General features: G+C 38.0%; 1 non-coding gene across 1 annotated transcript; it reads left to right on the top strand.

Annotated features, from left to right (window-relative positions):
* Window positions 1–17,761: 17,761 nt before the first annotated feature.
* LOC113930041 lies at window positions 17,762–17,868 on the top strand. The gene has a single exon (XR_003522419.1). It is a non-coding gene; the product is annotated as a U6 spliceosomal RNA (small nuclear RNA).
* Window positions 17,869–24,963: the final 7,095 nt, after the last annotated feature.

The following is a 24,963-nucleotide window of genomic DNA, read 5'->3' as shown; positions in this document are numbered from 1 at the left end:
CTGGACCCAGTATGTATGGTGCTAGCTACTAAATAATACTGCCTCTCTTCTGAAGTGAGGTCTACAATACATGGCCATATTCTTTGTGATTACGATAGAAAATTGTCTTTCATTATCCAATTTTACTAGTGCTGTTTTGCATTGTTAGTTATATACAGCCAGATTGAATCCTACTTGCTTTTAAAGATTGATTTGACTAGATTAAGAGAAAGGTGGGGAGAGAAGTGTCAAATAACATAAATAAAACTAAGGTGGGAACCACAGTCTTTCCTTCTTTTGCCTTATTTAGGCAGGAAATTCTTCAGGCAGAGAACATTTGTCAAAAACACCTTTATCAGCAGATCCCTCCTGGGAGCCCTTTGTCATCCAGAAGTACCACACACCCAGCCTAGATGCAGAACATCCCTGAGGCCAAGCAAAGACTTGGAACAAAAAGAATGCAAATGGCATTGGTTTTCCATTTCATTTTCAGATATGGATCTATTTCCCAATCTTACCTGTACAATTTGGTACAGACTCTCTTATATTTGTCCTTAGTTTCTTCATTTGTGAAATGGAAGATTGGAAAAGGCCAGGAATGGCAAACAGATTTGCTTTTGTAGGCCACATCCAATTGATTAGTCGTATGTGCCTCAGAGAACTGCAAGCCATAAGCTTGCAGTATATGAACTATAGAAGTATCTATCAGCATATTTTCCAAGAATTTGCCTCCCTGGGTTAGATGACTCCCCAGGCTCCTACCCAATTTTATGCTCATGTGAAAATAGCTACAAGAGGTAAAGGGAATAACAAAGCAGGAGATATGAATAAAAATTTTACAAAAGGACTATAAGGAAAAAAGAGTATGTCTATAGAATTACCATTTATACTGGAAGCAGTGAAGAGCAGGATTGATATTGCGGAAAATCCAATCAGTAATGTGGTAGAACAATATGAAAGTAATGTAGAGAAAAAGAGCAAAGTGAGGACTGGGGCAAGAAGGAGTTGGGTGTGATTATAAAAAGGCAACATCAGGGACATTTGTGGTGATGGAACTCTTCTGTGTCTTGACTGTGGAGGTGGAAAATGGACCAACGCATGTAATAAAATTATATATAACTAAGTACGCATACACACACAAATGAGTACAAGTAAAACTGGGGAAATCTGAATAAGATTGGTAAATTGTAGAAAAGTCAATATCCTATCTGTAATGCTGTATTATAATTTTGCAAGATATTACCACAGGAGAAAACTGAACAATAGGTGTATGGGATCTCTCTGTATTATTTCTTATACCTGCATGTGAATCTACAATGATCTCAAAGTAAAAGTTAACTCACCAAAAAAGAACAAAACTATAAGGACATTTAGAGAATTAGAGATAAGAGAATAGATATCCAATACACAGACAAATAGTACTATAAAACAGAACTAAAAGCAATGATCAAAGGTAAAAAAGAGATTAAAATGTTTCTATGCTGAAAAAATGCTAATATTCATGGATTTAAAAGACTCATCAAAATTTAGGGATAATGAGAGAAAAGAAATTCATTCTTAAACACAGTGTCAAATTTTGTATATTAGGAGGCTTGTAGCCAAAAATGATAGTCAGATAAAGTAGCTAGGAGCCAAGAGCTTGTGAATAGCCCTGGGGGCCATGGTGGAAATTCATAAACCAATGGCATTAATAAGCCCCGCCCCATGATTTGATTTGGGGATTCCTTTCCCCACTTAAACCATGGACTGGTGACAAATCTGAAAATGCTGCTGAATCACAGATGCTGCATGAGGAACACTCGCACTGAGAGAGAGATGGGATAAAGTTTCCTACCATTCTGAAAGATTCCCTACCATTCATAAATGATTTCTTGAAAAGCATAAAAGTGACTTTTACAGTTATTATTTAGATGTAGATCTAGGTACAAAGCAAATTCAGTCATTCCTGTACTTGCCCCAGAAACATTTCTTTAACCTCAATCCCATGCATTCAGTTAATGGGCGTTTATGGACATGTGGCAGGCAGAAGGTACTACAAATGTACAAAAGTACCGATTTAGGCATGACCCTTACCTCCAAACAGCCTCTTAGAGATAAGCATGTAATACCAACAACAAAGGCTGTGATTTATTAAGCGTTATCTGCATTCCAGATACTGCACAGGTGTTTTATATATTATTTAATTTAATGATCTCAATAATTCCATTGAAGGCAGAATTGGGATTTTACTTCATGTTTATGTGACCCAATGACTGTGATATTATTTATGCTCACTGCCCATCATTTTCCAAGATGAAAGTCAAATCATATAGCCACCATGACATCTTCTACGAACAAGTACAGATTCATCATTCATTCATTCAAAAACAAATATTTATTGGCATCATCTATGTACCAGGCTTTATGCTAGGTCCTGGGACATAATGGCCAGGAATCCATCCTCAAGGAGCTTCAAGTCTAATAGAAGAAACTGGTATTACTCAAATGATCAAATTAATGTATAACAATATGTATCCATAGCAAGGGCTATGAAGAAAAAGATAAATGTTGCTTTGAGAGCATATAAGGAACTAATCTGACCTATTCAGGGAATTAGAGGTTTTTCCAAAGAAGTGACTCTTTTAAAGAAATCAGAAGAAGGATTAAGAGTTATCTGGTTGAAGAATGTAAGGAAAGCACTCCAAGAAGAGGAAACAGCATTGGAAAATTCCTGTGGTGGGAAGAAAGGGGCATGGAAATATGATGGACTGAAAAAAAAAAGAGGACTGCCGTGGAGAAAGTGAAGTTTGGTGCAAGATGAGGATGGGAACTTAGGAAGTGCCGGGACATACCCAGCCCTGTGGTCCATGTAAGGAGTTTAGGAGTTTGCCTTTATCCTAAGAGCAAGAAGAAGACATTGGAAGGGTTTAGAAAGGGAGTGGTAGGGATGATGGTTTTGCATTTTCAATCAATAATTCTTCCTCCTCCTCTACTACCTCCTCCTTCTTCTTCTTAATATTTTTGCCTTCTATAGCCAAAGTTGTTAGTGCAAACTTCTCAATTATATTCTGTCTTAATAATGCTTATTATGACATCAAATAACAAAATATTATCTTCCTAATTAGAGGAGAGATACCTGGAAGGTTGGGGTTATTTCTTAAATTATATTTTATTGGATTTAAGACACCCAATAAGATGTGTGTTTACTGTAGTATTCCACTAAAAAAAAGAAAATGTTTCCAATTAGACTCACCATCGATTATAAATAGCATCCCTATTCCAAAGACTTAAAAATGTTTAATAATGCACATCTTTAACTCAATGGAATATTATACTCCCTTTGACTCTTTTACAGTGCCGGATATAATACTGAACTGGTCAAAAGCGGAATAGAAAGAGTGCTGCCTTTCAAATAGGGACACTGAGTTTGTAACTAGTTCTGCCATGCACCTGAACAAGAGTGACTTTTTGTGTCCCAGTCCACTCTTCTATTGTATGACCACATGACCCCTGAGGTTTCTCCCAGATCTACATTTTCTCTGTGCAACAGTTGCCTGTCAACAGCTCTAGGAAGAGGACTTTGAGGCTTTTCTCTGCTAGACAGAGTGACTTGCAGAGAGGTACGGGGACCCCCCCGCCATACTTCTCCAAGTGGAAGGCAGTAAGGAATGTGCCTGGAAGCCATACAGCTCTGAATTAGAGACAGAACACTGAAGACACAAGAAAATGAGTAATCAAGGAAAGTTTGTATAGGCCTCATGTTAGCCAGAGATGAGAGCAAAGCAAGGGCTATATTATGGGTTGAACTGTGTTCCCTTCCAAAAGGTAATAATGTCCTAATTCTTAGTAACTGTGGATATGACCTTATTTGGAAATAGGGTCTCTGCAAATGATCAAATTAAGATAAGGTCATTTGGGTGGGCCTTAATCCAATATGACTGTGTCCTTATGAAAAGGGGAAATTTGGACATGGAGACAGACACATACAGAAGGACATAACATGAAGTCACAGGGAGAACACCATCTGCAAGCCAAGGAATGCCTGAGGCCAACAGAAGCTAGGAGAGGCATGAAACAGATTCTCCCTCACTGCCCTCAGAAGGTACCAACCCTGCTAACCTAGCCTCCGAATTTTGTTTCACCAGTCCCAGAAAATTACTATGGCTGTTTCCTGAGAGAATTGTATTACTACAGTGATTCAGAGTCTTTTACTTAGCATTCTCCTCTGCTTCTGAGAGAGTAGCAGATTATTACAGACCAGGGTTTGGAAATACATAAAATTGTTAAGAGAGTACAGTTTGTCCTCAACACTCTCCCCCATCTGCTTTCAATACCTGGCAATTACTTCTCATGTCTCTGGCCTCAGGTACCAGCACCCCACTCTGCTTTCCCATAGCCAAGAATACCTTCCAGTGCCCTCCTCAGGGGGCACTGCATTACTCTCTCAACCTTAAGTCCACTCTGCATCCTCCCCTCTCATTGGCCTTCATCTCATGTGTATTTTAAAAATCAGTATTTGGCACTAGAAAGGGATGGGGAATTTTGTAGCACAGGAGATAAATCTTGTGGGTGTCTGACACAGAGCTTTCCAGTGGGTGAAACACCTGTCATTATGCAAGATGGATTACTTTCAGGAGCCATTCTGGTGAATTGGAGGACATTTAACATTTGGTTTGATGGTTAAGACAATGTGGCATTTCCTCCATCCCAAATCTTCTCTCTCCTAAATTGGCTTTTATTTTCACTCTGAATTAATAATAGTCTATTTGTAGGTGGAAAGCCTCTGGAGTAGCCCAACCCCAGTCACATCCATTAATAGGACTCCACCCATTAATGCTTCGTAAGTTGCTGTCTCTCAAGGCCAAGACTCTACCCCAACATGGCCCCTTTCTCCAGATCCACAAGGATGGAGGGTTGACCTAGAAGGTAATTAAGGTCCCCGCCAGCTCTAAGACAGAATGATCCTAGGATTTCATTCTTGTCATATAATCTCTGCTCACAGCCCCATGTCCTCTATAGTCACTTTCTCTTCTAATTTCCAAAACTTTCTCATTCATACCTGCCTTTGAGGTATGCCCGGAAATGGGGCAATATTGAAATTCAAATTTTGTGCAATATCCAGTGTGTAAAAAAATACTCATAATTATAAATATAGCTTTCATTTACTGAGAGCTCAGTGTGTGCCTGAATTAATGTTAAGTGCTCTATAACCACTTTTTTTTTTAACCCTTGCTATAAGCCTAAGATGTAGGTATGAATAGGAATCCAATTTTATAATAAAGACTGAGGCCCACAAATTTAAAAACTTTTCTAAGATCAGATAGGAGGAGGTGGAAATGGGATTCAAACCTACATAGAGCAAGGAGCCCATGCTCTTAATCATTTTGCTATACTGACTTCTCGTGTCTGGAAATTAGAATGAGCTTCTTTATGGTTTAGGAAAATCTCCTTCTATGAGGGAACTTGAATCAGTTCTGAAAATCAGGGAAGAATTATCCAAAAGCAGAGTTTTAACCTTAGAGAACATCTGAGAGATGTTTTTCTCCTCACTTTACAACTGAAGAATCTAAGGACTTCATAGGCAAAACACTTGCCAGTGGATAAACATCTAGAGACAGAACTTTGTACTAAAAATGCACATCTCTAGTCTCCTAGGCCATGATACAAGAGAAGAGGAAGTTGCCCTAATCCTCGTATTACTGGTTCCCAAACTAGAACTAGCATCAGAGTTGCCTTGTAGGGTGGTTAAAACACAGATTCAGGGTCTTAATAGAGACCTGACAATTTTAATTCACTTCCATTTCAATATTCATGCAATGCCTCTGGGAACCACTTTCTGAAAAATCGCTGTCTTTAAACCAGATGACACTGTACTATTAGGTGAGTAGGCCTCTTACTCCAATAACTGAGTAAGAACTGGGCCTTAATATAGTGGTTTTTAGCCTTAATTGCATATTGAAATCACCTGGGGAGATTTAAAAACCCACCACAGAGTCTGATTTAATTGGTCTGAGATATGGACTGATCATTAGGTGTTTTACAAGCTACTGACATGATTCTCATGTGCAATCAGTGTTGACAACCCCTGTCTTAACACTTCCAACCCACCTGATTGTAAGTTACATAAACTCTTAGTGCTTTAGTTCTCTCATTATATAATGAGAATAATAATAATGGTACTTACGATTTTTGTGGTACTTACGATTTTTGGAGTATTAAATGACTCAATGAGTTGAAAATATTTAGAAATAGGCCCAGCATTTAGTAAATGTTGTATAAATGTTGGCTGTTATTGTCCTCATCACTGTAGTTGTAATTAGTGTCCTTTTCCTCTTTCATTTCCTCTGTGTGTTCTGATTTTCATGGACTCTTTTACGTATGGACAAGACCTTACTTTTTTTCTAATGAGATATATATTAAAGCCATCAAAATTAAGTAGGGCTAACGGGCCCACATTTCCCTCTTCCTTGGTAAAAAGATGTTTTTCTTTTCTCTCAGTCATCACTGTTTAGTGGAAAGAGCACTTTCCATTCTTGAAAGTGAAAGTTTTATTTCAGGACTTTTGGTTCTATTCCATTCAGCTATATATCTATCCTTATGCTAGTATATACTGTTTTGATTAGTGTAGATTTGTACTAAGTTTTAAAATCAGAAAGTGTGAGTCCTCTAACATTGTATTTTTCAAGATTGTTTTGGCCATTCTTATTCCCTTGCACTTCCGTATGTATTTTAGAATTGGCTTGTTAATTTCTGAAAAGATGCAGGCTGGATCTGAATAGTGATTGCATTGAATCTGTCAATCATTTGGGGGCAAATTATCGTAACAAAATTAAGCCTTCTGATTAATGAACATGACATTTCTTTCCATTTATTTAGGTCTTTAGTTTCTTTCATCAATGTTTTATGGTTTTCAGATTATAAATTTTGTTAATTCTTAAGTGTTTTATTTTTGTGTTCTATTTATTCTTTTTGATCCTAATATAATGCAATTGTTTTCTTAATTTCATTTTCAGATTGTTCATTGCTAATGTATAGAAATGCAATTGATTTTTGTATATTGATCTTATGTCTTGAAGACTACTGAACTCATTTATTATTCTAATTGTTTTTTAGTGGATTTTTAGGATTTCCTATATACAAGTTCATATCATCTACAAATAGAGATTGTTTTACTTCTCCCTTTAAAACTTAAATGTCTTTTATTTAATTTTCTTGCCTAATTGTGCTGGCTAGAACTTCTGGCAGAATATTGTCTGGCAGACATAACAAAAGCAGGCATCCTGGTTCTTAAAGGAAAAGCATTGAGTCTTTCACAATTAAGTATCTCATTTACTGTTGGATTTTTTTTTTTTTGTAGACGACCTTTATCAGGTTGAGAAAGTCCCTTTCTATTTCTAGTTTGACAAATGTCAAATGTATTTTCTGCATCTATTGAAATGATCATGTGGGTTTTATCCTTTATTGACATGGTATATTACATTGATATTCAGATGCCATTTCCTGGGTATGTCAAGCTGTTATTAAAAACAACCAACTTGTTATAATGGAAAATTCTAAACACATAAAAAGTAGAGAGAATAATATAATAAACCCTCAGCTTCAATTATTATCAACTCCAGGGCCAATTTAGTTCATCTATATTCCTTGCTTTGTTCTGCCACATTCTAATAATTTTGAAGGAAATCCCAGAAATTATATTTTTCATCTGTTACTACTTATGTATATATCTCAAAGGGTAAAAGACTATTTTAAAAAATAGTCATAGTATCATTATCATATTTAAAAGCAATAATTCCTTAATATCATAAAATGTCCAGGAACACATTTCTTTAATTATCTCATACCTTTTTTTATTATTATTATGTTATGTTAATCACCATATAGTACATCATTTGTTTTTGATGTAGTGTTCCATGATTCATTGTTTGCGTATAACATACCTTTTAACAAATTTGACTCAAGGTCAAAATAAGGTCTAAATGTTAAAATTGATTCATGTGTCCCTTAACTCTCATTTAACTTTTTGAAACACCCTCCAACCTCCTCCCATCTCTTTTATTGCATGAAAAAAATAAAGTAATTTGTCTGGTAATGCTTATCACAGTCTGGATATCACTGATTTTATCCCCATGGTAAAATTTAACATGCTCTTCTGGAACCTGTGTTTCCTATAAACTGTTATTTAGATTTAGAGACTTGATCAGACCCATGTTTGATTTTCTGGCAGTGATTCACCATAGGTGATATTGTCCAACTCCACCTAGGAGACACGTAATAATTGATTGCTTAGTTTTTGTTTTGTTAGCAGCTATTATTACTTACTGCCTGGATTCATATTTTTATTAAGGCTTTCAAAGTAGTTATATCCTAATTCTCCCTCTGTTTGTAAGTAATATTTTCATTCCATACAAGATTAAAGGAAAAAAAATGGGATGTTTGAGGGGAAGGATTGGGATTTATTGGAAGAATTGTGGGGAAGTATTTCCCAAAGAACGAAGGCTTTGTGAAAGGCTGTCAGTCTCAAAAACTATTAGGCAATTTGGAGCTTTTCTCTCTTCTCTCCCCAGGTTTGCCTCCATTCCTCCCAACTTAATTTGTTTAGCTTTTTCATAGCCAAATATGGTTGCCCCATACTTCCTGAATTTACATTTCCACAGCCAAACAACTTACAGAGATATTATGCAAGGACGTTTCAATATCAGATCCCCTAGTTGATATATTCTGATTAGTCCAGTATGAACCAACTAGCTATGACTATTAGGACAGTATGGCAAAGTCACACCATTCAAATATGTCTACCTGTGGATCAGGTGAGGGAGAGTTCTTAGAGAAAAAGTAAATGTTTTGGACAGACCTTCCAAAATAATTGTTATTGGTATCTCCTCCTACCATGTCAGTCCATGGTTTCAAACCACCATTTTTATACATTGATGAATGTCTCTCTCTTCCCTTCTTTCAAATGAGTTTCAGACTCATATAAAACCGCCAACTAAAATATTCCCTTAGAAATCCTGTAGACCTGAAACTTAATATTTTTTTAAATTTTGTTTTATTTTATTATGTTATGTTAGTCATCATACAGTATATCATTAGTTTTTTTTTTAATTTTTTATTGTTATGTTAATCACCATATATTACATCATTAGTTTTTGGTGCAGTGTTCCATGATTCATTGTTTGTTCATAACACCCAGTGCTCCATGCAGAACGTGCCCTCCTTAATATCAATCACCAGGCTAACCCATTCCCCCACACCCCTCCCCTCTAAAACCATCAGTTGGTTTCTCAGAGTCCATAGTCTCTCATGGTTCATCTCCCCCTCCGATTTCCCCCCCTTCATTTTTCCCTTCCTTTTCCTAATGTCCTCTATGCTATTCCTTATGTTCCACAAATAAGAGAAACCATATGATAATTGACTTTCTCTGCTTGACTTATTTCACTTAGCATAATCTCCTCCAGTCCCATCCATGTTCATGTAAAAGTTGGGTATTCATCCTTCCTGATGGCTGAGTAATATTTCATTGTATATATGGACCACATCTTCTTTATCCATTCATCTGTTGAAGGGCATCTCGGCTCTTTCCACAGTTTGGCTATTGTGGACATTGCTGCTATGAACATTGGGGTGCATATGGCCCTTCTTTTCACTACATCTGTGTCTTTGGGGTAAATACCCAGTAGTGAAATTGCTGGGTCATAGGGTAGCTCTATTTTTAATTTTTTGAGGAAACTCCACACTGTTTTCCAAAGTGGCTGTACCAACTTGCATTCCCACCAACAGTGTAGGAGGCTTCCCCTTTGTCCACAACCTCTCTAACATTTGTTGTTTCTTCCCTTGTCAATTTTTGCCATTCTAAGTGGTGTAAGGTGGTATCTCAATGTGGTTTTGATTTGAATTTCCCTGATGGCTAATGAAGATGAACATTTTTTCATGTGTCTGTTAGCCATTTGTATGTCTTCTTTGGAGAAGTGTCTGTTCATGTCTTCTGTCCATTTTTTGACTGGATTATTCAGTTTTTGGGTGTTGAGTTTGAGAAGTTCATTGTAGGTCTTGGATATCAGCCCTTTGTCTGTAGTGTCATTTGCAAATATCTTCTCCCATTCCGTGGGTTGCCTCTTTGTTTTGTTGACTATTTCCTTTGCTGTGCAGAAGCTTTTTATCTTGATGAAGTCCCAAAAGTTCACTTTCGTTTTTGTTTCACTTGCCTTTGGAGATGTATCTGGAAAGAAGTTGCTGTGGCCAATGTTGAAGAGGTTACTGTCTATGTTCTCCTCTAGGATTTTGATGGATTCCTGTCTCACACTGAGGTATTTCATACATTTTGAGTTTATCTTTGTGTATGGTGTTAGAGAATGGTCGAGTTGCATTCTTCTGTATATAGCTGCCCAATTTTCCCAGCACCATTTATTGAAGAGACTGTCTTTTTTCCATTGCATATTTTTTCCTGCTTTGTCGAAGATTATTTGACCATAGAGTTGAGGGTCCATATCTGGGCTCTCTATTCTGTTCCATTTGTCTATATGTCTGTTTTTGTGCCAGTATCATGCTGTCTCGGTGATCATGGCTTTGTAATATAGCTTGAAATCAGGCAACATGATGTTCCCAGCTTTGTTTTCTTTTTCAACATTTCCTTGGCAATTCAGGGCCTTTTCTGATTCCATACAGATTTCAGGACGGTTTGTTCCAGCACTTTGAAAAATGTCACTGGAATTTTGATCAGGATGATGTTGAAGGTACAGATTGCTCTGGGCAGCATAGACATTTTAACGTTTATTCTTCTGATCCACAAGCATGGAATATTTTTCCATCTTTGTGTCTTCAATTTCTTCATCACTGTTCTATAGTTCCTAGAGTATAGATCCTTTACCTCTTTGGTTAGATTTATTCCGAGGTATCTTATGGTTTTTGGTGGTATTGTAAATGGAATCAATTCTCTAATTTCTCTTTCTACAGTTGCATTGTTAGTGTATAAGAAAGCAACTGATTTCTGTGCATTGATTTTGTATCCTGCCACATTACTGAATTGCTGTATGAGTTCTACTAATTTGGGGGTGGAGTCTTTTGGATTTTCCACATAAAGTATCATGTCATCTGCGAAGAGAGAGAATTTGACTTCTTCTTTGCCGATTCGGATGCCTTTTATTTCTTTTTGTCTGACTGCTGTTGCTAGGCCTTCTAGTACTATGTTGAACAACAGCGGCGAGAATGGGCATCCTTGTCACGTTCCTGATCTTAAGGAAAAGGCTCTCAGCTTTTCCCAATTGAGGGTGATACTCGATGTGGGTTTTTCATAGATGGATTTTATGAAATTGAGGAATGTTCCCTCTATCCATATGCTCTGAAGAGTTTTAATCAGGAAAGGATGCTGTATTTTGTCAAATGCTTTTTCTGCATCAATTGAGAGGACCATATGGTTCTTCTCTCTCCACTTATTAATGTATTCTATCACATTGATTGATTTGATTTGTGAATGTTGAATCACCCTTGCATCCTGGGGATAAATCCCACTTGGTGGTGGTGGAGGATTCTTTTAATGTATTTTTGGAAACTATTAGCTAGGATTTTGTTGAGGATTTTGGAATCCATATTCATCAGGGATATCAGTCTGAAATTCTCCTTTTTGATGGGGTGGGGATTAAGGTAATGCTGGCCTCATAGAATGAGTCTGGAAGCTTTCCTTCTGTTTCTATTTTTTTGAAACAGCTTTAGGAGAATAGGTATTATTTCTTCTTTGAATATTTGGTAGAATTCCCCAGGGAATCCATCAGGCCCTGGACTATCGGTTTTTGATCACGGCTTCAATCTCGTTACTGGTTATTGGCCTATTCAGGTTGTCAATTTCTTCCTGTTTCAGTCTTGGTAGTTTATAGGTTTCCAGAAGGCATCCATATCTTCCAGGTTGCTTAATTTATTGGCATATAGTTGTTGATAATAATTTCTAATAATTGTTTCTGTATCCTTGGTATTAGTTGTGATCTCTCCACTTTCATTCATAATTTTAATTTGGGTCCTTTCTCTTTTCTTTTGGATAAGTCTGGCCAGTGGTTTATCGATCTTATTCATTCTTTTAAAGAATGAGCTTCTAGTTTTGTTGATCTGATCTACTGTGTTTCTGGTTTCTAATTCATTGATCTCTGCTCTAATCTTAATTATTTCTCTTCTAATGCGTGGCTTAGGCATCATTTGTTGCTTTTTCTCTAGTTCTTTAAGGTGTAGAATTAGTTGGTGAATTCAGGATTTTTCTATTTTTTTGAGTGAGGCTTGGATGGCTATGTATTTCCCCCTTAGGACCGCCTTTGCAGAATCCCACAGGTTTTGGACCGATATGTTTTCATTCTCATTGGTTTCCATGAATTGTTTAAGTTCTTCTTTGATTTCCTGGTTGACCCAAACATTCTTAAGCAGAGTGGTCTTTAGCTTCCAAGTGTTTGAATTTCTTCCAAATTTTTTCTTGTGATTGAGTTCCAGTTTTAAAGCATTATGGTCTGAGAATATGCAGAGAATAATCTCAGTCTTTTGGTATCGGTTGAGACCTGATTTGTGACCCAGTATGTGGTCTATTCTGGAGAAAGTTCCATGTGTGCTCAAGGGGAATGGGTATTCTGTTGTTTTAGGGTAGAATGTTCTGTATATATTTATGAGGTCCATCTGGTCTGGTGTGTCATTCAAAGCTCCTGTTTCTTTGTTGATTTTCTGCTTAGATGGTCTGTCTATTGCTGAGAATGGAGTATTGAGGTCTCCTACAATTAACGTATTATTATCAATATGACTCTTAATTTTGGTTAACAGTTGGCTTATGTAGTTGGCTGCTCCCACGTTGGGGGCATAGATATTTACAATTGTTAGATCTTCTGGTTGGACAGACCGTTTAAGAATGATATTGTGTCCTTCTGTGTCTCTAACTACAGTCTTTAGCTTAAAATCTAATTTGCCTGATATAAGAATTGCTATCCCAGCTTTCTTTTGAGGTCCATTGGCATGGAAGATGGAACTCCATCCCTGCACTTTCAGTCTGGATGTATCTTTAGGTTCAAAACGAGTCTCTTGTAGACAGGATATGGATGGGTCCTGTCTTTTTATCCAATCTGCAACCTTGTGCCATTTTATGGGAGCATTTAGGCCGTTCACATTGAGACTGATTATTGAAAGATATGAACTTGTTGTCATCATGTTGCCTGTGAAGTCCTTGTTTCTGTAGATTGTCTCTGTAAATTTCTGTTCTATATCACTCTTGGGTCTTTCTCCTTTTACAGAACCCCCCTTAATATTTCTTGCAGGGCTGGCTTAGTGGTCACATATTCTTTCAGTTTCTGCTGGTCTTCGAAGCTTTGCATTTCTCCATCCATTCTAAATGACAGCCTTGCTGGATAAACTATTCTTGGCTGCATGTTCTTCTCATTTAGTACCCTGAATATGTCTTGCTAGCCCTTTCTGGCTTGCCACGTCTCTATGGATAGGTCTGACGTTATCCTGATGTTCCTCCCTCTGTAAGTAAGGAACCTCTCCCCCTTAACTGCCCTTAAGATGGTTTCCTTGGTTCTAAGATTTGTGAGTTTTACTATTACATGCCGGGGCATTGCTATGTTTTCCTTGATCATGTGAGGGTTCCTCTCTGCCTCTAGGACACGAATGTTTATTTCATTCCCCTGATTAGGTAAGTTCTCAGCTATGATTTGCTCAAATATATCTTCTAGTCCTCTCTCTCTCTCCACCCCCTCAGGGATCCCAGTAATTCTGACATTGGAAAGTTTCATGGCGTCACTTATGTCTCTAATTCTGTTTTTATGGATTTTAAGGTGTTTCTCCCAGGCCTCCCCTTTTCCCTTCTCTTCTACCAGTTTGTCTTCTAGATCACTAATTCGTTCTTCTTCCTCATTTATTCTAGTTGTTAGAGTATCTGGATTAGAGTGGATCTCATTGATAGCATTTTTAAGTTCTGCCAGTTCAGCTTTCATTTCTGCCCTTAGAGACTCTATGTTGCCATTAATCAATTTCTCCATTCTAGCTATCGTCTTCATAACTGTTACCCTGAAGTCCATTTCCCACATCTTGGTTATATCTGTACCCATTTGTAAATCTGTGGCAGAAGTCAAAGTCTCTGAGTCTTTCCTATTTTGGGGGTTCCTCCTCCTAGTTATTCTGTTGAGGGGTGGTTGAGGGAATGTACAGAGTCCAAATTATTGACTACAACCCAAGCAAGATGCATCTGTTTAATAGGGACCTTAGGGTTGCCAGCCTCTTGTTCTCCCAGCCTGTATTCTATGGGAGAGGCCTGCCAAGCTGTTACTCAGGCAACCCTGTTCAGGCAGAGTTGCCCTACCCCTGTGTGTGTGGGGGGAATGGGCTCAGTGAAAACCGTTTTTTGGGGGCTTTTGTTCTCTGGCGGCTTTCTGCATCTCTTTCGAGAGTCAGAGCAGAAGAGACCGTTTCCAACCCTCTGCCTCAGAACAGAGAGATCGTTTCTGTCTGTACTGCTAAAAACTGCAGTGTCCTGGGTTGTGTGCCCCTCAGCAACACTCTCAGTCCTCGCCTCCAGGTTGGGGCACGTCTCTTCCCTTTGTGCTTCTAAAACCACCAGCTGCCCCCAGTTCACATGTACAGCCCCACCGCTCCAGGTTTCAGCCCAGGGGGCTGCCTTAAAGTCTATTCCCCATTGCTACTGGTCTGTGAGTCTGTACCCATTCCCAGCACAGGAGGCTTTCATGCTCTGGCAGTGCAGAATCCTGAAGGCTCCCTCCCCTTTCCGTTTATCTTCTGATATCTGCCCGTGGAATCACAGCTCCCTGCTTCTTACCTCGAAGCCAATCGCCTGTGATATTCTGTTTGTAGAGATCCAGATATATCTTCTTACATCTCAGGCTGATTTCGTGGGTGTTGAGTGGTCTAGTAGATATCCAGCTCAATTCTGGGAACTGTTTAGAATAGGGTCCCCTACTCCTCTGCCATCTTTTCCTCCCTCCCCAAACATTAATATGTCAAAGACTGAACTCATCATCTTACCACCCAAAAATTGATCTTCCCACTTCATGCCCCACCTCAATGAAAGGAACCATAAGCAATACAATGAGCCATATAAGAAATGTGAGCATTGCCCTAGACTCTTAACTATTACCCCTTTCTTCCCATGTCATTCTTCTTGTCACAGAGGACTTGAATTCTACTTCCTTTAATATCATTTGCATTTGTTCCCTCTATTTGATTCCCATTAATGGTCACTGCTCTAGTCAGTAGCCATTGCTTCTAACCTGATTACTGCCACAGCCTCCTAACTGGACTCTCTGGGTTTCAGAATGGTTCTTTTCCCATTTACTCTACACACCTCTAATAAAAGCCATCTTTTTAAAGCACTGGGTGTTAGGGTGGCTGGGTGGCTCAGTTGGTTAAGCGACTGCCTTCGGCTCAGGTCACAATCCTGGAGTCCCGGGATCGAGTCCCGCATCGGGCTCCCCACTCAGCAGGGAGTCTGCTTCTCCCTCTGACCCTCTTCCCTCTCATGCTCTCTATCTCTCATTCTCTCTCTCTCAAATAAATAAATAAAATCTTAAAACAAAAAACAAAAATAAAGCACTGGGTGTTATATGCAAACAATGAATCATAGAACACTACATAAAAAATTAATGATGTACTGTATGGTGACTAACATAACATAATAAAAAAAATAAAGCATAGTTATAGTCATTTCATTCTGCCTATTAAATTCCTTCAGTGGGCCACCACAACTTCCAGGATAAGAGTTCAAACTCCCTATCTTAGCAACCAAAATTCTTCACCATCTGGCTCCTGACCACTCCTCTATCTTTGCCCCCATCACTCCCTCACAGTCAATGTACTGTCTAATCACCTAAAAGCATTTTTAGTTTCCCAAATTTGACAGGTTTTTCATGCTTCTCTGCTTGCTTTCCCTTACCTGTTTCCACTCTCTGGTATACCTTACCTCTGTTCACATTTTCATCCAACTAATAGCAGATGGTTCCTCAAAATTCAACTAAAAAGTTGAGTTTTCATCTTCTATGAGAAACTTCCTAGAGGACATGTTGAGTTTGACTTTTTATCTCCAACATTTAGCCCAGCGCCCAATATTGAGTAAGTGTTGAATACATGTTTGTAATATAAATAAATTAAAAACCTACAGACTTTGGGCCAAAGTGCCAGGACTTTTTGTAGCTCCATTTTTTTTTTTTTTCAGGAATTCTGGGCAATAACTACTCCACGTGCTTTTAGTCAACACAGGTTTCCCCCCAGGCTCTTCTGATGATTCTCTCAGCAAAGTGTATTTGAATTCATGGATCAGAGGTCAACAGAAGTGAACTAGTTAGCTCTGACAGTTGGCACTGCTACTTGATACCAGTGCAGATAGAAGGAGCCCAAGTAAGCATAGGAAAGTGAAAACAGATTCCTGGAATCTTCAAGGAACACAATCAGTGCTTCCTTGCTTGATTATGGAAAATTCAAAAATCAAGTACTGATCCTTTGGAGTCTAGAATTACAGTCCTTACCATGAGGTCTTTGCTGATACCTGTAGCTCATATTTGATCACTTTCTTGACCATCTAGGACAATTCTTGATTTCTGTCATTCATTTTAATACCTGACTATATTTTGTGTAACTCTTTACCTATTGTCTAGTTTCTCAGTTATATGTAAGCATTTTGTAGGCAAAAACAAAAAAAACCCCACACAAAATAACATGGCATATTTCTCAATGTGAGAAGTACCAGAAACCTGGAGAAGGATAAATATTTAGAGCTTTTCTAAGAAAGAAGGGATGATTCTAGAATTTATAAACCTATTGTACTAAAGTAAAAAAAAAGAAAGAAAGAAAAGAAAAACTAGCAAAAAGATTATTGAAAGGTGATTTGTGAGTATATAAAAAGGAGAATTTGTAATCACCAGAGGCCACTTGCATTCACGGAGGACAAATTATGCTAAATGAACCTAATTGTCTTTTCTAACTGGTAAACTAAATTATCACAATTCATATCAATCTGGGATTTTATAACAGAAAGCACTTTATACAGATAATTCTCAGTGAGGCTGCATAACATTGTGGAAAGATAATGTATTTTTAAGCAAAACAGATGTGAGTTTGAATCTTGGTGCTACTTTACTTCTCTGAGCCTCTTTTCTTCATCTGTATGTTTAAAACATATACAAAGATAATCTGTGTTCCAGTCCAGTTACTGAAATAAGCAATATCTACATTTTATGGAGGATTTATTCTAATTATCACCATTCTTAATATTCTCAGTAAACAGTGAGGAATGTAATAGTGTTGTCTTTTTTGCATATGGGAAAATCAAGGGTAAGTTTAAGTAATTTTCCACATGACACCCAATAAGTGTGTTAAAGAACAAAGATTTGAATCAGTGTTCTCAGCTATATGCTTTCCCCTGGGCCATAGAGAAGGGAGATCACTTCATTTCATCATTTTGTAAGCATGGAGTATGTAAAATGGTAAAGAACTGAAAGCTGGATGGTATTACAATACAGAAAGTTCATAGGCACTTAACTGACCAGACCTTCATAATGTTGATCAAAATCCACCTGGATGGGGGTGGAGTGTGCTCTCTTTCACCGTACAGAGCTCTGACTTGGCCTATCTTCTTCAACAATTTAATTAAATTAAATAAAGGACATTCTGATTAAATATGTTAGCAGAGAATGCAACAAGTAGGCAATATGCTGGATGTCAAAATCTGGATTTATTTTAAAAGAAATAGGTAAGAAGAATGAGTCAAAATAATGAAACCAGTTTTATCAGAGATCAAGAAAAAATCCTATATTTATGATTAAAAAAATTAAACATACTCACTTCAACAGCACATATACTGATACTGGAATGATAGAGAGAAGGTTAGCCCAACTCCTGTGCAAGAATGACACACAAAGTTGTGAGGTGTTTCATGTTTTTTCTTTCTTAAATTAAACTTCATGAGTATGGAATAGGAAAGACATGTTTTAACAGCAGTTAAATACTATGACTTAAGTTGACTACAAGCTCAATATGAATTAATAATATGGCAAGTCTACCACTTAATCTTGGGTCCCACTCGAAGAAATTCAGCATCATACACAATGAAGATGATGGTTTCAAACTGTTCCGGGCTGGTCAATCTTCACCTGGAATTTCACATTTAATTCTGAACATCATATTTTGAAAAGAACCTTGACAAACTAGAGGTCATCTGGGAAACATTCCCAGGATGGTAAAAAGCTCAAACATTATGCAAGAAATGCTTTGAAGATACTGGATAAGTATACACCAGAGGAAAGAAAACACACGGGAAACATTATAATGAAGGATCCAACTGGAAGAAAGATTTGACTTAGTCTGTGTAGATCTAAATAGTGGACAAAAGACCATGCAAGGGAGACATTTCTCAGGACAAATGGATGGAAGTGAATGCTAATTAAGTCTACTGTTTACCAAGCACAGAATTAAAATGTATCTTATATACTCTATTTCTCACAAAACCCCTTTAGGTAGCAAGCACTGCTACCTCTATTTACAGATAAAAAAAAAAAAATTCTAGCTTAAAAGATTAAAATAACTTGCCCAATGTCCTAAAACTAGTAAGTTCCTAATGAGGGATGCATCCTGACAACCCCTAAGTTGTAGATACTATTTCAGTTACAAAAGGATCTGAATTAACAAATTTGCTAAAGGTCAAAGGTGACTACATGATGGAACTGGCTTAATAAGCACTTAACTTGTGCCAGGACTTGGGCAATATATTTCACAAATATAGTTTATTTTAACACAACAACAGCGTGTGATGGGTATTGTTATTCCCTTCTTACAGATAAGGACACAGGCATAGATAGATAAAGCAACTTGCTCAAGATCATTAAGTGACTGAGATGGGATTAAAACCCAGGTTTATGTGCCTTAACCACTGTGCTATGCTGCCTCTCCTAGAGAAGCAGAAAGAATTTTCTACCAACTAAAGCTCGCTAAAAATGCTTGAAGAGGCAGCCAGGTCTTCATCACTGAAGTGGTCCAAGTACAGGCTGGTGGGCCCTGTGGGAGAGTAGAGCTATGATGAGAAACCTAGAAACTCTAAGCCTCTATGATTCTGTCAAATTTGTTTTTCAGATTCATTTTTCACAGGGTGTGCTCAGTATCAAATAGGTGCTTGGTAAGTAGCTGTTGACTTGAAAGGAATAGAAGTTCTCTCTCTAGAAGGGAACCCCCAAGGGCATTGCTGTGGGCTTTGCAAGTGAACTTTCTAGCTATTTGTGTCAAGGCTGAATTAGAGGGAGGCGGGCTTCCCAGCACAGCTAGCAATTAGAATCCAGCCCACAAATTCATACACTGGACTGGCTGCTTGCGTGGGAAGGAGAGGGAAGGAGGCACTTTCAAGGGATAAAGTAGAGGCAGCAGCCCTGTGAGCTGTGGCCACAAGACAGCCTGGACAGCTGGCGTCAGTCTTGATTTGGATTAAGATGTTTATTCTGCTTTGCCTCCCAGGCCTCTCCCTTCCTGCCCCAAGGGCTGTCCACTCGAGTGTCTGAAGAGGTGATTAATTAGATACAGACTCTCAGAACCTGCCAAGAAATGTTCTTGGACTAAGATTCACATTGGGGGTGAAAGATACCCTCCCAATGGTACTATATAGAAATCCCCTCCCTTTGCTGACTCCTATAGTTGAAAGGTCATGATCCATGAAAAAATCTGAATTAAATGCATGCCATGCTGAGCTTTTGCCTGAGCAAAGATTTAACTGGCACTGTGAAATGGTAATGTAGGGAGAGCATGCAACCCGAAGTCTTGATTGGGGATTTCCTGGGAACAAGCTGTCTCAGAGGAATATGCATAGATTGTACATTTGGTTTTTAAAGAGAGGATAAAAAGTCCTCTTGCTCAATGCCCAGTCCACTGGTTTATCAGAAATACTCAAATTATCACTTCCTTGCATTAAAGCAATGGTTCACAAACATTTTGGTCTCAAATCTCATTTATACTCTTAAAAAAATAATGGAGGATCCCAAAGAGCTTTTGTTTGTGTGAGTTATACCTCTCAATATTTACCATATTGGAAATTAAAACTGAGAAATTTTTAAAACTTCAGTTCATTAATTTCTTTTAAAATAACAATACACCGGGGCGCCTGGGTGGCTCAGTCGTTAAGCGTCTGCCTTCGGCTCAGGTCATGATCCCAGAGTCCTGGGATCGAGCCCCGCATCGGGCTCCCTGCTCTGCCGGAAGCCTGCTTCTCTCTCTCCCACTGCCCCTGCTTGTGTTGCTGCTCTCACTGTGTCTCTCTCTGTCAAATAAATAAATAAATAAATAAATCTTTAAAAAAAAAAATAACAATACACCATCATATATTAACATAATATTTTTCTGAAAAATAAATATATTTTCTAAAACAAATATATTTGGTTGAGAAGACTTGTCGCTGTTTTACATTTTCGAAAATCTCTTTAATGTCTGGCTTAATAGAAGGCAGCTGGATTCTAAGATCTGCTTCTGCTTTCAATCTGTTGTGATATGTTATTTGGGTTGAAGGTTATGAAGAAAATCCCACCTCACACAGTATGTAATTAGGCAAGGGAGGAGTACTTCAACAGACTTTTTAGATAACTGTGGTGATTTTTTTTTAGTACACCAAAACAGGTTAGTTGTAGTATGGCACCTGACCCCATATCAATGAACTTTTCATACTCTATTACATTAAAATCCATTGATCTGTCCTGCACTTTGAATGGATCTTTTACCCATGCATGGTTCTGTAATATCATATATTAATCATTTGGGAAATATTGATTCACTGAGTTATGCAGATCTTTCAATTTTTTTTTAAACATTTTATTTATTTAACAGAGGGAGACACAGTGAGAGAGGGAACACAAGCAGGGGGAGTGGGAGAGAGAGAAGGAGGCTTCCCGCTGAGCAGAGAGCCCAATGTGGGGCTCGATCCCAGGACCCTGGGATCATGACCTGAGCTGAAGGCAGACACTTAACGACTGAGCCACCTAGGCGCCCCTTCCAAATGTTGATACATTTCATTATACAATATAAAAAAACTCACATCTATTAATATCACCACTGATCTTATCAGAAAAGTCTTTAAGTATTGGAAACTTGTCAAGCTCATGGTGGCAGGTAAAATTTTTTAAAATTCTAATTTTCACCAAAAGCTCAAATTTTATCATTGAAATCAGATAGTGTCAGCGGTTTACCTTGAAATGACAGACTCACTTTGTTCATTTTTGAGAAAATGTCTGCCAGATACTCAAGTCTGAATAACCAGTTTGTCTGTCTGTCAATTTTTCAAGAAAAGATGGTGTTCCATGGCAAAAGTGGCTGGTTTAGTTCACAGCTCAAAAAAAATCTCACAAGTGCTTTTTCTTGAGAATTTGGTGTGCCTCAAATGTGTTTTATGTGTGCTTCCCATTTTGTCACAGAAAGTACTAAAAACATGTGTATTTAGGGTACCTGGGTGGCACAGTTGGTTAAGCATCCGACTCTTGGTTTCAGCTCAGGTGGTGATCTCAGGGTCATGGGATTGAGCCCTGTGTTGGGCTGTGCACTCAGCATGGAATCTGCTGACGTTTCTCTCTCTCCCTCTCCCTCTGCCTTCCCTTTGTGTGCTCTCTCTCTCTCTCAAATAAATAAATTTTTAAAAAAGATATGTGTGTACTCAGGGTTGGGATTTTAACAAAACTAATAATATAGCTTCATCATAGATAATCTTAAGAAAACTGCCTTTTTATTCTTCCTCTGAGTGTGTGGTGTTGAAGTATGCAATGATAGTTGGGTATCCTGCCTTGATTTGTTCTAAAGTGGCAGCAGTTATGTCTACAGTTGCTTCTGCATCATCAGTGCAAATGTTAACTCAGTGAGAATGGCAGATGACATCTTAGTATTATTATGAAAATAGTTGTGACTTTGAAGACCTCCTAAAAGTTTCTTAAGGACTCCAGAGGCCCATGGACTTCTCTTTGAGAATTGTTGGGCTAAAGTGTTGAAAGACCTTATTAAAATTCAAGTGTCTTCTGGGAGGGTTGAGTAAAAAAATAAACTCTTGGCAGTCACTGTCAGCTTTGTGTGGAGGCAGGAGAGTTCAGCAAGTACGGCCTTCAACTTCAGGAGTCAGATAAATCTGGGATAGGATGCCAGACCCCACACTTTCTAGTTGTGTAAGTCATGTAATTTTTAAGGTTTTGGTTTTTTCATCTGTAAATGGAAATAATAATCCTAAACCTTTACATTGCTATAAGGATTTAATATGATAAGTACCTAATGCATAGTATATAATTAATAAATGTTAACTGGTTTTATAGTTCATGTTCTTATAAACTAGAAAGAATGGGATAAAAGATGGCTCAGTTCTTAATGGGAACAGGGAACAGGAAGCTGCCCGAGAGCAACAGGGTAGGAAATTGCTAAGTATCAACTAAGATTAGCCATCTAGGGGGTGCATGGAAAAGAGGTGAAGAAGAGACTAAAGACAGTCTTCACTTTCTCATTCATTTATTCAGAAAATATATGATGATAATCTACTGCATGCCAGGCTCCAATTCTGCACTAAGAAAAGCCACAAAGAAATGTGGGCTGTATATACAACTGGTATAATGGGCAGGATGTGGGATTCATGTCAGGAGACCCAGCTTTTGGGTCCAGTTTTGTACTAGCTATGTCTCCTACAGCATGCCCTTTAAATCCTCTCAAATTTGATTTTCCTATTTAAAAAATGGGAAAGATAATGAATGCTTCACTGTGATGTTTCAAGAATAAATGTTAAAATGTGGTTAAAGCAGTCTTTAATTCTTTTGGTGCCTGTGGTTCTTGAAGTGATTCACCTTTTAAGGTCTTGAAAATCAACATCATGTAGATGAAGGAATCCCTCTATCCTAGATTTCTTTGACTCTAAATAAGAATAATAACACCTGCTTACTTTTGAGGGGTCTTAGTATATACAGTGTCAATATAGTTTGTGTGTGGTACATGGTAAGGTGCTCAGTAAATGGCAGTTATTATTTATGATTTCACAGGGAGATAGATATACCTCACATGAAATTCGACACATAACAATCCAAGAAAATAAATGGCAGAGAAAAAATTTTATAATGATGCTGAATTAAAAAAGATACGCCAGCAAGCAATTAATAGTGATAGAATCAAAGGTCTGATTATTATGTAGAGACTCATTCTGTGACCAAACCATGGTGAGAGCATCTTCTTGCCTTCCTACGTCCATTCTCAAGAGCTAACCTCCAACCTTTAAACAGTGTTGGAAGCAAGAGACATGAATAAATGATAAATTATGCCAGCCTAAGCAGATGATTAAGCAGACCCCTAGTGGAGGCTAAGGAGTGGAGTTTGGGGGAAACAAAGGAATTGAAAGGATTAAGAAAGCATGGAAACAGATGAAATAGTGCCCCAGAATGGATGTTATGGGTCTCTCCTGGCATTAGTGATGCTACATTGGGTACCCCAGAAGCCCATAGCTAATAACCCAGGCTTTTTGATGAGCTGAAAGATGATAAGAATATCATACAGAAGTCTTCTCTACTCTCTACTCATATTAAAATGTATATAAGATAGGGAATACCACCAAACTCAAAGACTGAACGTTCTCCTAGATTTTTCATGGAAGGTTGACAAACTTGCAGTCAATCCACTTGGTTGTGGGCTGTATTTTATAATATTTTAAGATAAATATTTATATAGTATTTACTAAGTGCCAGGAACTATTGTAAGTACTCACACATATTGATTATTTTAATCCACATAAATTAGAGTTCCCATTTTATAGACAGAGAAACTGAGGCAAAGTAAATTTCCTAAAATATTCCATCGGTAAGGAGCAGATTCTCAGAATCTAAGGAACCTAATCTGCTAAAGAATCAAGCTCCAGAGTTCAGGTTTTTAATCATATAGCTCTAGCATTATAAAGGGAGTAAACTTAGACTCCAATTATTTTGATGCTGTTAACAATACTCAGGGATGATGTGATAACAAAGAGGAGGAAGTTGCCCATTGTTGAGGTAATCTTTGCACTACAGGATAAGATTTGCAGACTGTAAACAATGGGAATAGTATTCCTCCTTAAAATGAAAAGTAGTATATTTTAACTCCCAGTTTAATCTGCTGATGGATCATCTCAAGTCTGTACGAAGGCAGTTCAGTGGAATAGGAAAGTGAGAGAGTTTATTAATGTCTCCTTCTACCCAAGTCTTATCCTTAATTCCTCATCCTTCCCCCAAACTCCCTGCAGATCTTAACCAAACTTTCAAAGTTGCCCCAGGGATGAATAGAGCCTCAACCTTCAGGAGTCATTCATCTACTTGAAAAGAAATTGCTGGAGGATGGTAGGAATTGATTACATTTCCTCAGAAGCTGCTCAGCATGAAGTGAATTTTTGGAAGAGATCTGAAACTATTGTTCAAATAATTCTGTGTAACCAAATAGTCTCTAGAAACCCCCTTTATCATATTTGCCTCTCAAAATATTCCCTTGTCCAAGTGTACCATCTAGGAAGTGATATAGGCTCTCCATCAGACTCTAGTTAACCAGGTGCTGAGGCTGCCTGCTCACGTGGCCAGGCCAGCGGGCTTAAAAAGGGAGAAACAGCCCATGAGGATCATCTCAACTTGAACCAGGCTCCTTCCAACCAAACGAAAACAGCTTCTCAATTCTGGATACAAGTTAGAATCACTTGGAGCACATTTAAAAAATGTATCTGGAGCCCAGGTTCCACAATAGTCCAATTCAATCAGACTCCCTGAAGAGAGGGCCTACATATCATTATTTTATGAAAGTTCTCCATGAGCTTATGATGCCAGGGTTGACTATCACTAATAGAGACATTTTAAATTTCTTCTGTGCGGCCAGCATGATTCTTGTGGCTTCCTGGTCTCCATGGAAGACTTCTTAGTAGAAGAGGAAGAGTTATCACAGTAGCATTAAAAGAGCCCAGGCTTTGGAGTTCTGGGTTCAAATTCTGGTTCAATTAGTTACTGATTCTGGGGGTACCTGGGTGACTCAGATGGTTAA

Source organism: Zalophus californianus, chromosome 5 (assembly GCF_009762305.2).
Source record: "Zalophus californianus isolate mZalCal1 chromosome 5, mZalCal1.pri.v2, whole genome shotgun sequence".
Lineage (NCBI taxonomy): Eukaryota > Metazoa > Chordata > Mammalia > Carnivora > Otariidae > Zalophus > Zalophus californianus.
Note: the sequence above shows the minus strand (reverse complement) of the source record. Positions and strands in the feature narration are given on the sequence as shown.